We start from the raw sequence: 11,104 nt of genomic DNA, 5'->3' as shown, positions 1-11,104 counted from the left end.
CTGTCTGTCTATCTATGGTCACTGGGACCATGTATTGGACCTGAACCCTGTCTGTCTAGGGTCACTGGGACTATTTAGACAACATGTATACTTTTATATGACATCTAGGGTTGTTAAACTCTGGTAACTTTAGAACAATTCCAAGGTTTGTGAAGGACTGCCAAATGAAGGATTCCGTCCTTGAGTTGTCCCTCCTCATTTCAGAAATCATCCAACCATGATTTTCTGGAAATTTTGGATGACACAGTTTGGGCAAAACTATGTTCTTACAAACGTCAAATTACACACCCAGAGGACTCCCTAAGTGACACACCCAGAGGACTCTCTAAGTGAAACACCCAGAGGACCTCTCTAAGTGACACACCCAGAGGACTCTCTAAGTGACACACCCAGAGGACTCTAAGTGACACACCCAGAGGCCTCTCTAAGTGACACATCCAGAGGCCTCTCTAAGTGACACATCCAGAGGACTCTCTAAGTGACACACCCAGAGGACTCTCTAAGTGACACACCCAGAGGACTCTCTAAGTGACACACCCAGAGGACTCTCTAAGTGACACACCCAGAGGACTCTCTAAGTGACACACCCAGAGGACTCTCTAAGTGACACACCCAGAGGACTCTCTAAGTGACACATCCAGAGGACTCTCTAAGTGACACACCCAGAGGACTCTCTAAGTGACACACCCAGAGGACTCTCTAAGTGAAACACCCAGAGGACTCTCTAAGTGACACACCCAGAGGACTCTCTAAGTGACACACCCAGAGGACTCTCTAAGTATCAACTAATATCTGTAATGTACTGTACTGTGTCAGTAAAGTCATGTTGTTCCATGTTGAACGCCACCTGTAAATAAGGTGTTGGGTGGACATGAGATGGAGCCCAACAATAGTTAAGGAGGAGGAAGGCTATAAGGAGACTGAAGAGGAGGAGGAGGAGGAGGAGGCAGGCTATAAGGAGACTGAAGAGGAGGAAGAGGTGACAGGCTATAAGGAGACTGAAGAGGAGGAGGAGGAGGCAGGCTATAAGGAGACTGAAGAGGAGGAAGAGGTGACAGGCTATAAGGAGACTGAAGAGGAGGAGGAGGTGGCAGGCTATAAGGAGACTGAAGAGGAGGAGGAGGAGGCAGGCTATAAGGAGACTGAAGAGGAGGGAGAGGTGGCAGGCTATAAGGAGACTGAAGAGGAGGAGGAGGAGGCAGGCTATAAGGAGACTGAAGAGGAGGAGGAGGTGACAGGCTATAAGGAGACTGAAGAGGAGGAAGAGGTGACAGGCTATAAGGAGACTGAAGAGGAGGAGGAGGTGGCAGGCTATAAGGAGACTGAAGAGGAGGGAGAGGTGGCAGGCTATAAGGAGACTGAAGAGGAGGAGGAGGAGGCAGGCTATAAGGAGACTGAAGAGGAGGAGGAGGTGACAGGCTATAAGGAGACTGAAGAGGAGGAGGAGGCAGGCTATAACGGAGACTGAAGAGGAGGGAGAGGAGACAGGCTATAAGGAGACTGAAGAGGAGGAGGAGGAGGAGGCAGGCTATAAGGAGACTGAAGAGGAGGAGGAGGAGGTGACAGGCTATAAGGAGACTGAAGAGGAGGTAGAGGAGGTGACAGGCTATAAGGAGACTGAAGAGGAGGAGGAGGAGGCAGGCTATAAGGAGACTGAAGAGGAGGTAGAGGAGGTGACAGGCTATAAGGAGACTGAAGAGGAGGAGGAGGAGGCAGGCTATAAGGAGACTGAAGAGGAGGAGGAGGAGGAGGCAGGCTATAAGGAGACTGAAGAGGTGGAAGAGTGAGAAATATAGGGCTGCCCATAAGTCTCAAATGGCACACTACTCCCTATAAAGTGCACTACATTACTAATTTGAAACATAGGGATTGGGAGAGGAACAAGTTCAAATATTCTAATGTTGGTGGCTATCCTGTGTTTTAGGGTTAAGCTTAAGGACTATGGATTTTAAACATCGTTTTAACTGTCAACATCCTAAAGTTCCCTCTTCCTTCATTGGCTGGCTAGTTATACATTTACGAGCTATGCATGCGCTGGAAACATTTCCTGAATGAAATAGTGATTTGTTTCCCTTTACAAGGTGGACTCTCCCTTCCCTCAGTAATAGCTTTTCAAGACCCAGGCAGGGAAGCAATATGAATTAGTTGCAACGCACCTGCCAATATCTAGTTTAGGATACCTAGAATAATTACGGTGCTATCCAGACCCTATCAGAGACTCGTAGAAGGTCATTCAATATGCCGCGTGATCGTGATTTACATCAGAGATTCAGCTCCTCTCTCATTGAGGCCCACTGAGCACTGGCCATTTTAACTGACATGTCACTGGTCAGTGTGCGTGTGCGTGTGTGTGTGTGTGTGTGTGTGTGTGTGTGTGTGTGTGTGTGTGTGTGTGTGTGTGTGTGTGTGTGTGTGTGTGTGTGTGTGTGTGTGTGTGTGTGTGTGTGCGTGTGTGTGTCTGTGATAAGGGGAAGGCTGAGCTACAGTTGAAGTCGGAAGTTTACATACACTTAGGTTGGAGTCATTAAAACTCATTTTTCAACCACTCCACAAATTTCTTGTTAACAAACTATAGTTTTGTCAAGTCGGTTAGGACATCTATTTTGTGCATGGCACAAGTCATTTTTCCAACAATTGTTTACAGACAGATTATTTCACTTATAACTCACTGTATCACAATTCCAGTGGGTCAGAAGTTTACATACACTAAGTTGACTGTGCCTTTAAACAGCTTGGAAAATTCCAGCAAATTATGTCATGGCTTTATATGCTTTTGATAGGCTAATTGACCTCATATGAGTCAGTTGGAGGTGTACCTGTGGATGTATTTCAAGGCCTACCTTCAAACTTAGTGCCTCTTTGCTTGACATCCTGGGAAAATCAAAAGAAATCAGTCAAGACCTCAGAAACAAATGGTAGACCTCCACAAGTCTGGTTCATCCTTGGGAGCAATTTCCAAACGCCTGAAGGTACCACGTTGATCTGTACAAATAATAGTACGCAAGTATAAACACCATGGGACCACGCAGCCGTCATACCGCTCAGGAAGGAGACGTGTTCTGTCTCCTAGAGATGAACGTACTTTGGCGTGAAAAGTGAAAATCAATTCCAGAACAACAGCAAAGGACCTTGTGAAGATGCTGGAGGAAACAGGTAGAAAAGTATCTATATCCACAGTAAAACGAGTCCTATATTGACATAACCTGAAAGGCCTCTCAGCAAGGAAGAGGCCACTGCTCCAAAACCGCCATAGAAATGTCAGACTACGGTTTGCAACTGCACATGGGGACAAAGACTGTACTTTTTAGAGAAATGTCCTCTGGTCTGATGAAACAAAAATAGAACTGTTTGGCCATAATGACCATCGTTCTGTTTGGAGGAATAAGGGGGACGCTTGCAAGCCGAAGAACACCATCCCAACCATGAAGCACGGGGGTGGCAGCATCATGTTGTGGGGGTGCTTTGCTGCAGGAGGGACTGGTGCACTTCACAATATAGATGGCATCATGAGGAAAGGAAAATGAAGTGGAAATATTGAAGCAACATCTCAAGACATCAGTCAGGAAGTTAAAGCTTGGTCGCAAATGGGTCTTCCAATAGACAATGACCCCAAGCATACTTCCAAAGTTGTGGCAAAATGGCTTAAGGACAACAAAGTTTTAGGTGTTGGAGTGGCCATCACAAAGCCCTGACCTCAATCCTATGGAAAATTTGTGGGCAGAACTGAAAAAGCGTGTGCGAGCAAGGAGGTCTACAAACCTGACTCAGTTACACCAGCTCTGTCAGGAGGAATGGGCCAAAATTCACCCAAATTATTGTGGGAAGCTTATGGAAGGCTACCTGAAACGTTTGACCCAAGTTAAACAATTTAAAGGCAATGCTACCAAATATTAATTGAGTGTATGTAAACTTCTGACCCAGTGGGAATGTGATGAAAGAAATAAAAGCTGAAATAAATCATTCTATCTACTATTATTCTGACATTTCACATTCTTAAAATAAAGTGGTGATCCTAACTGACCTAAGACAAGGAATTTTCACTAGGATTAAAATGTCAGGAATTGTGAAAAAAACTGAGTTTAAATGTATTTGGCGAAGGTGTATGTAAACTTCCGACTGTAAATTACTTCAATAGGAAACCCCAACCTAAATCAAATGAATTTCTGCTGAGTGGGTCTGGAGAGGAACGTGACTCTAACGGGGAACCTGAACGGAGACTCTAACGGGGAACCTGAACGGAGACTCTAACGGGGAACCTGAACGGAGACTCTAACGGGGAACCTGAACGGAGACTCTAACGGGGAACCTGAACGGAGACTCTAACGGGGAACCTGAACGGAGACTCTAACGGGGAACCTGAACGGAGACTCTAACGGGGAACCTGAACTCAGACACAGGCTGTAACTCTAACGGGGAACCTGAACGGAGACTCTAACGGGGAACCTGAACGGAGATACAAGAGTGATGGTTGCTGATAATGGGCCTCTGTTCACCTATGTAGATATTCCATAAAAATATCAGTCGTTTCCAGCTACAATAGTAATTTACAACATTAACAATGTCTACACTGTATTTCTGATCAATTTGATATTATTTTAATGGACAAGAAATTTGCTTTTCTTTCAAAAGTAAGGACATTTCTTATTGACCCCAAACCTTTGAACGGCAGCGTACATATAAATATATGGATGAGCAACGACAGAGCGGCGTAGGCAAGATGCAATAGATGGTATAAAATACAGTATATACATGTGAGATGACTAATGCAAGATATGTAAACATTATTAAAGTGACTAGTGTTCCATTTATTAAAGTGGCCAATGAAATCAAGTCTGTATGTAGGCAAAGGGATCAACCATAGTAGGGTTACCTGCATCAACTACAGACAGCTGTGTAGTGGGACAGTGGAGAGAGAGAGTGGGAGAGGAAGAAGGACAGAGTGAGGGATATCGAACGAGAGAGGCACGGAGGTAGAAACAGAGAGAGAGGGATTGTGGGACGAGATGGCGAGAGGGATGGAGGAAGACAGAGAGAGGGATTGTGGGACGAGATGGAGAGAGGGATGGAGGAAGACAGAGAGAGGGATTGTGGGACGAGATGGAGAGAGGGATGGAGGTAGAAACAGAGAGAGAGGGATTGTGGGACGAGATGGAGAGAGGGATGGAGGAAGACAGAGAGAGGGATTGTGGGACGAGATGGAGAGAGGGATGGAGGTAGAAACAGAGAGAGAGGGATTGTGGGACGAGATGGAGAGAGGGATGGAGGAAGACAGAGAGAGGGATTGTGGGACGAGATGGCGAGAGGGATGGAGGTAGAAACAGAGAGAGGGATTGTGGGACGAGATGGAGAGAGGGATGGAGGAAGACAGAGAGAGGGATTGTGGGACGAGATGGAGAGAGGGATGGAGGAAGACAGAGAGAGGGATTGTGGGACGAGATGGAGAGAGGGATGGAGGAAGACAGAGAGAGGGATTGTGGGACGAGATGGAGAGAGGGATGGAGGTAGAAACAGAGAGAGAGGGATTGTGGGATGAGATGGAGAGAGGGATGGAGGTAGAAACAGAGAGAGAGGGATTGTGGGACGAGATGGCGAGAGGGATGGAGGAAGACAGAGAGAGGGATTGTGGGACGAGATGGCGAGAGGGATGGAGGAAGACAGAGAGAGGGATTGTGGGACGAGATGGAGAGAGGGATGGAGGAAGACAGAGAGAGAGGGATTGTGGGACGAGATGGAGAGAGGGATGGAGGTAGAAACAGAGAGAGAGGGATTGTGGGACGAGATGGAGAGAGGGATGGAGGAAGACAGAGAGAGAGGGATTGTGGGACGAGATGGAGAGAGGGATGGAGGAAGAAACAGAGAGAGAGGGATTGTGGGATGAGATGGAGAGAGGGATGGAGGTAGAAACAGAGAGAGAGGGATTGTGGGACGAGATGGAGAGAGGGACGGAGGTAGAAACAGAGAGAGAGGGATTGTGGGATGAGATGGAGAGAGGGATGGAGGAAGAAACAGAGAGAGAGGGATTGTGGGACGAGATGGAGAGAGGGATGGAGGTAGAAACAGAGAGAGAGGGATTGTGGGACGAGATGGAGAGAGGGATGGAGGAAGACAGAGAGAGGGATTGTGGGACGAGATGGAGAGAGGGATGGAGGTAGAAACAGAGAGAGAGGGATTGTGGGACGAGATGGAGAGAGGGACGGAGGTAGAAACAGAGAGAGAGGGATTGTGGGATGAGATGGAGAGAGGGATGGAGGTAGAAACAGAGAGAGAGGGATTGTGGGACGAGATGGAGAGAGGGATGGAGGAAGAAACAGAGAGAGAGGGATTGTGGGATGAGATGGAGAGAGGGATGGAGGTAGAAACAGAGAGAGAGGGATTGTGGGATGAGATGGAGAGAGGGATGGAGGTAGAAACAGAGAGAGAGGGATTGTGGGACGAGATGGAGAGAAAGAGGAACAGACAGGTGGTGAGAGACTTAGCATAGAGAAAAGGACTTTCAGTGAAAGAGGAGGAGAGGGATGGATGGATGGACAGAGATAAATGATGGATGTAGAGACACAACGATGTGCAAATAGTTAAAGTGTGTGTGTGTGTGTGTGTGTGTGTGTGTGTGTGTGTGTGTGTGTGTGTGTGTGTGTGTGTGTGTGTGTGTGTGTGTGTGTGTGTGTGTGTGTGTGAGAAATCCTGGGTCAGTGACTAGAGTGACTGACAGTCATTTAGTGTGCAGGGAGTCATTTAGGGTGCAGGGAGTCATTTAGGGTGCAGGGAGTCATTTAGGGTGCAGGGAGTCATTTAGGGTGCAGGAAGTCATTTAGGGTGCAAGTAGTCATTTAGGGTGCAGGGAGTCATTTAGGGTGCAGGAAGTCATTTAGGGTGCAGGAAGTCATTTAGGGTGCAAGTAGTCATTTAGGGTGCAGGGAGTCATTTAGGGTGCAAGTAGTCATTTAGGGTGCAGGAAGTCATTTAGGGTCCAAGTAGTCATTTAGGGTGCAGGGAGTCATTTAGGGTGCAAGTAGTCATTTAGGATTTAGGTAGTCATTTAGGGTGCAGGTAGTCATTTAGGGTGCAGGGAGTCATTTAGGGTGCAGGGAGTCATTTAGTGTGCAGGGAGTCATTTAGGGTGCCAGTAGTCATTTAGGGTGCAGGGAGTCATTTAGGGTGCAGGGAGTCATTTAGGGTGCAGGGAGTCATTTAGGGTGCAGGGAGTCATTTAGGGTGCAGGTAGTCATTTAGGGTGCCGGTAGTCATTTAGGGTGCAGGTAGTCATTTAGGGTGCAGGGAGTCAGTGCAGGGAGTCATTTAGGGTGCAGGGAGTCATTTAGGGTGCCGGTAGTCATTTAGGGTGCAGGTAGTCATTTAGGATGCAGATAGTCATTTAGGGTGCAGGAAGTCATTTAGGGTGCCAGTAGTCATTTAGGCTGCAGGAAGTCATTTAGGGTGCAGGTAGTCATTTAGGGTGCAGGTAGTCATTTAGGCTGCAGGAAGTCATTTAGGGTGCAGGTAGTCATTTAGGGTGCAGGTAGTCATTTAGGGTGCAGGAAGTCATTTAGGGTGCAGGGAGTCATTTAGGGTGCAGGTAGTCATTTAGGGTGCAGGAAGTCATTTAGGGTGCAGGTAGTCATTTAGGGTGCAGGGAGTCATTTAGGGTGCAGGGAGTCATTTAGGGTGCAGGGAGTCATTTAGGGTGCAGGGAGTCATTTAGGGTGCAGGTAGTCATTTAGGGTGCAGGGAGTCATTTAGGGTGCAGGTAGTCATTTAGGGTGCAGGTAGTCATTTAGGGTGCAGGTAGTCATTTAGGGTGCAGGGAGTCATTTAGGGTGCAGGTAGTCATTTAGGGTGCAGGTAGTCATTTAGGGTCCAAGTAGTCATTTAGGGTGCAGGGAGTCATTTAGGGTGCAGGTAGTCATTTAGGGTGCAGGTAGTCATTTAGGGTGCAGGTAGTCATTTAGGGTGCAGGTAGTCATTTAGGGTGCAGGTAGTCATTTAGGGTGCAGGTAGTCATTTAGGGTGCAGGTAGTCATTTAGGGTGCAGGTAGTCATTTAGGGTGCAGGGAGTCATTTAGGGTGCAGGAAGTCATTTAGGGTGCAGGTAGTCATTTAGGGTGCAGGTAGTCATTTAGGGTGCAGGTAGTCATTTAGGGTGCAGGTAGTCATTTAGGGTGCAGGTAGTCATTTAGGGTGCAGGTAGTCATTTAGGGTGCAGGTAGTCATTTAGGGTGCAGGTAGTCATTTAGGGTGCAGGAAGTAATTTAGGGTGCAGGTAGTCATTTAGGGTGCAGGTAGTCATTTAGGGTGCAGGAAGTCATTTAGGGTGCAGGTAGTCATTTAGGGTGCAGGTAGTCATTTAGGGTGCAGGTAGTCATTTAGGGTGCAGGTAGTCATTTAGGGTGCAGGTAGTCATTTAGGGTGCAGGAAGTCATTTAGGGTGCAAGTAGTCATTTAGGGTGCAGGTAGTCATTTAGGGTGCAGGTAGTCATTTAGGGTGCAGGTAGTCATTTAGGGTGCAGGTAGTCATTTAGGGTGCAGGTAGTCATTTAGGGTGCAGGGAGTCATTTAGGGTGCAGGGAGTCATTTAGGGTGCAGGTAGTCATTTAGGGTGCAGGTAGTCATTTAGGGTGCAGGTAGTCATTTAGGGTGCAGGTAGTCATTTAGGGTGCAGGTAGTCATTTAGGGTGCAGGTAGTCATTTAGGGTGCAGGTAGTCATTTAGGGTGCAGGTAGTCATTTAGGGTGCAGGTAGTCATTTAGGGTGCAGGAAGTCATTTAGGGTGCAGGTAGTCATTTAGGGTGCAGGTAGTCATTTAGGGTGCAGGTAGTCATTTAGGGTGCAGGTAGTCATTTAGGGTGCAGGTAGTCATTTAGGGTGCAGGTAGTCATTTAGGGTGCAGGTAGTCATTTAGGGTGCAGGTAGTCATTTAGGGTGCAGGTAGTCATTTAGGGTGCAGGTAGTCATTTAGGGTGCAGGTAGTCATTTAGGGTGCAGGTAGTCATTTAGGGTGCAGGTAGTCATTTAGGGTGCAGGTAGTCATTTAGGGTGCAGGTAGTCATTTAGGGTGCAGGAAGTCATTTAGGGTGCAGGTAGTCATTTAGGGTGCAGGTAGTCATTTAGGGTGCAGGTAGTCATTTAGTGTGCAGGAAGTCATTTAGGGTGCAGGAAGTCATTTAGGGTGCAGGAAGTCATTTAGGGTGCAGGTAGTCATTTAGGGTGCAGGTAGTCATTTAGTGTGCAGGGAGTCATTTAGGGTGCAGGTAGTCATTTAGGGTGCAGGAAGTCATTTAGGGTCCAAGTAGTCATTTAGGGTGCAGGGAGTCATTTAGGGTGCAGGTAGTCATTTAGGGTGCAGGAAGTCATTTAGGGTGCAGGTAGTCATTTAGGGTGCAGGAAGTCATTTAGGGTGCAGGTAGTCATTTAGGGTGCAGGAAGTCATTTAGGGTGCAGGAAGTCATTTAGGGTGCAGGAAGTCAGGAAAATATGGCTAACACGATGACCATAATGTATCAACACACACACTGCATCCAGCACATACAATACAGTCACCAAACTGTACAATACAGTCACCAAACTGAACAATACAGTCACCAAACTATACAATACAGTCACCAAACTGAACAATACAGTCACCAAACTATACAATACAGTCACCAAACTATACAATACAGTCACCAAACTGAACAATACAGTCACCAAACTATACAATACAGTCACCAAACTGAACAATACAGTCACCAAACTATACAATACAGTCACCAAACTATACAATACAGTCACCAAACTATACAATACAGTCACCAAACTATACAATACAGTCACCAAACTATACAATACAGTCACCAAACTGTACAATACAGTCACCATACTGTACAATACAGTCACCAAACTATACAATACAGTCACCAAACTATACAATACAGTCACCAAACTATACAATACAGTCACCAAACTATACAATACAGTCACCATACTGTACAATACAGTCACCATACTATACAATACAGTCACCAAACTATACAATACAGTCACCAAACTATACAATACAGTCACCATACTATACAATACAGTCACCAAACTATACAATACTGTACAATACAGTCACCAAACTATACAATACAGTCACCATACAGTCACCACACAGTCACCAAACTGTACAATAAAGTCACCATACAGTACAATACTGTACAATACAGTCACCAAACTATATAATACAGTCACCAAACTATATAATACAGTCACCAAACTATACAATACAGTCACCAAACTATACAATACTGTACAATACAGTCACCAAACTATACAATACAGTCACCAAACTGAACAATACAGTCACCAAACTATACAATACAGTCACCAAACTATACAATACAGTCACCAAACTATACAATACAGTCACCAAACTGTACAATACAGTCACCAAACTATACAATACAGTCACCAAACTATACAATACAGTCACCAAACTATATAATACAGTCACCAAACTATACAATACAGTCACCCAACTATACAATACAGTCACCAAACTATACAATACAGTCACCAAACTATATAATACAGTCACCAAACTATACAATACTGTACAATACAGTCACCAAACTGAACAATACAGTCACCAAACTATACAACACAGTCACCAAACTATACAATACAGTCACCAAACTATACAATACAGTCACCAAACTATATAATAGTCACCAAACTATATAATACAGTCACCAAACTATACAATACAGTCATCAAACTATACAGTACAGTCACCATACAGTCATCATACAGTCACCAAATTGTACAATACAGTCACCATACAGTCACCATACAGTCACCATACAGTCACCAAATTGTACAATACAGTCACCATACAGTACAATACAGTCACCATACTGTACAATACAGTCACCACACAGTCACCATACAGTCACCAAACTGTACAATACAGTCACCAAACTATACAATACAGTCACCATACTACACAATACAGTCACCATACAGTCACCATACTGCACAATACAGTCACCATACTGCACAATACAGTCACCATACAGTCATCAAACTGTACAATCCAGTCACCATACAGTACAATCCAGTCACCATACTACACAATACAGTCACCATA

This window comes from Salmo salar, chromosome ssa19 (assembly GCF_905237065.1).
Source record: "Salmo salar chromosome ssa19, Ssal_v3.1, whole genome shotgun sequence".
NCBI classification, from domain to species: Eukaryota; Metazoa; Chordata; class Actinopteri; order Salmoniformes; family Salmonidae; genus Salmo; species Salmo salar.
This window is presented reverse-complemented; position numbering follows the sequence as displayed.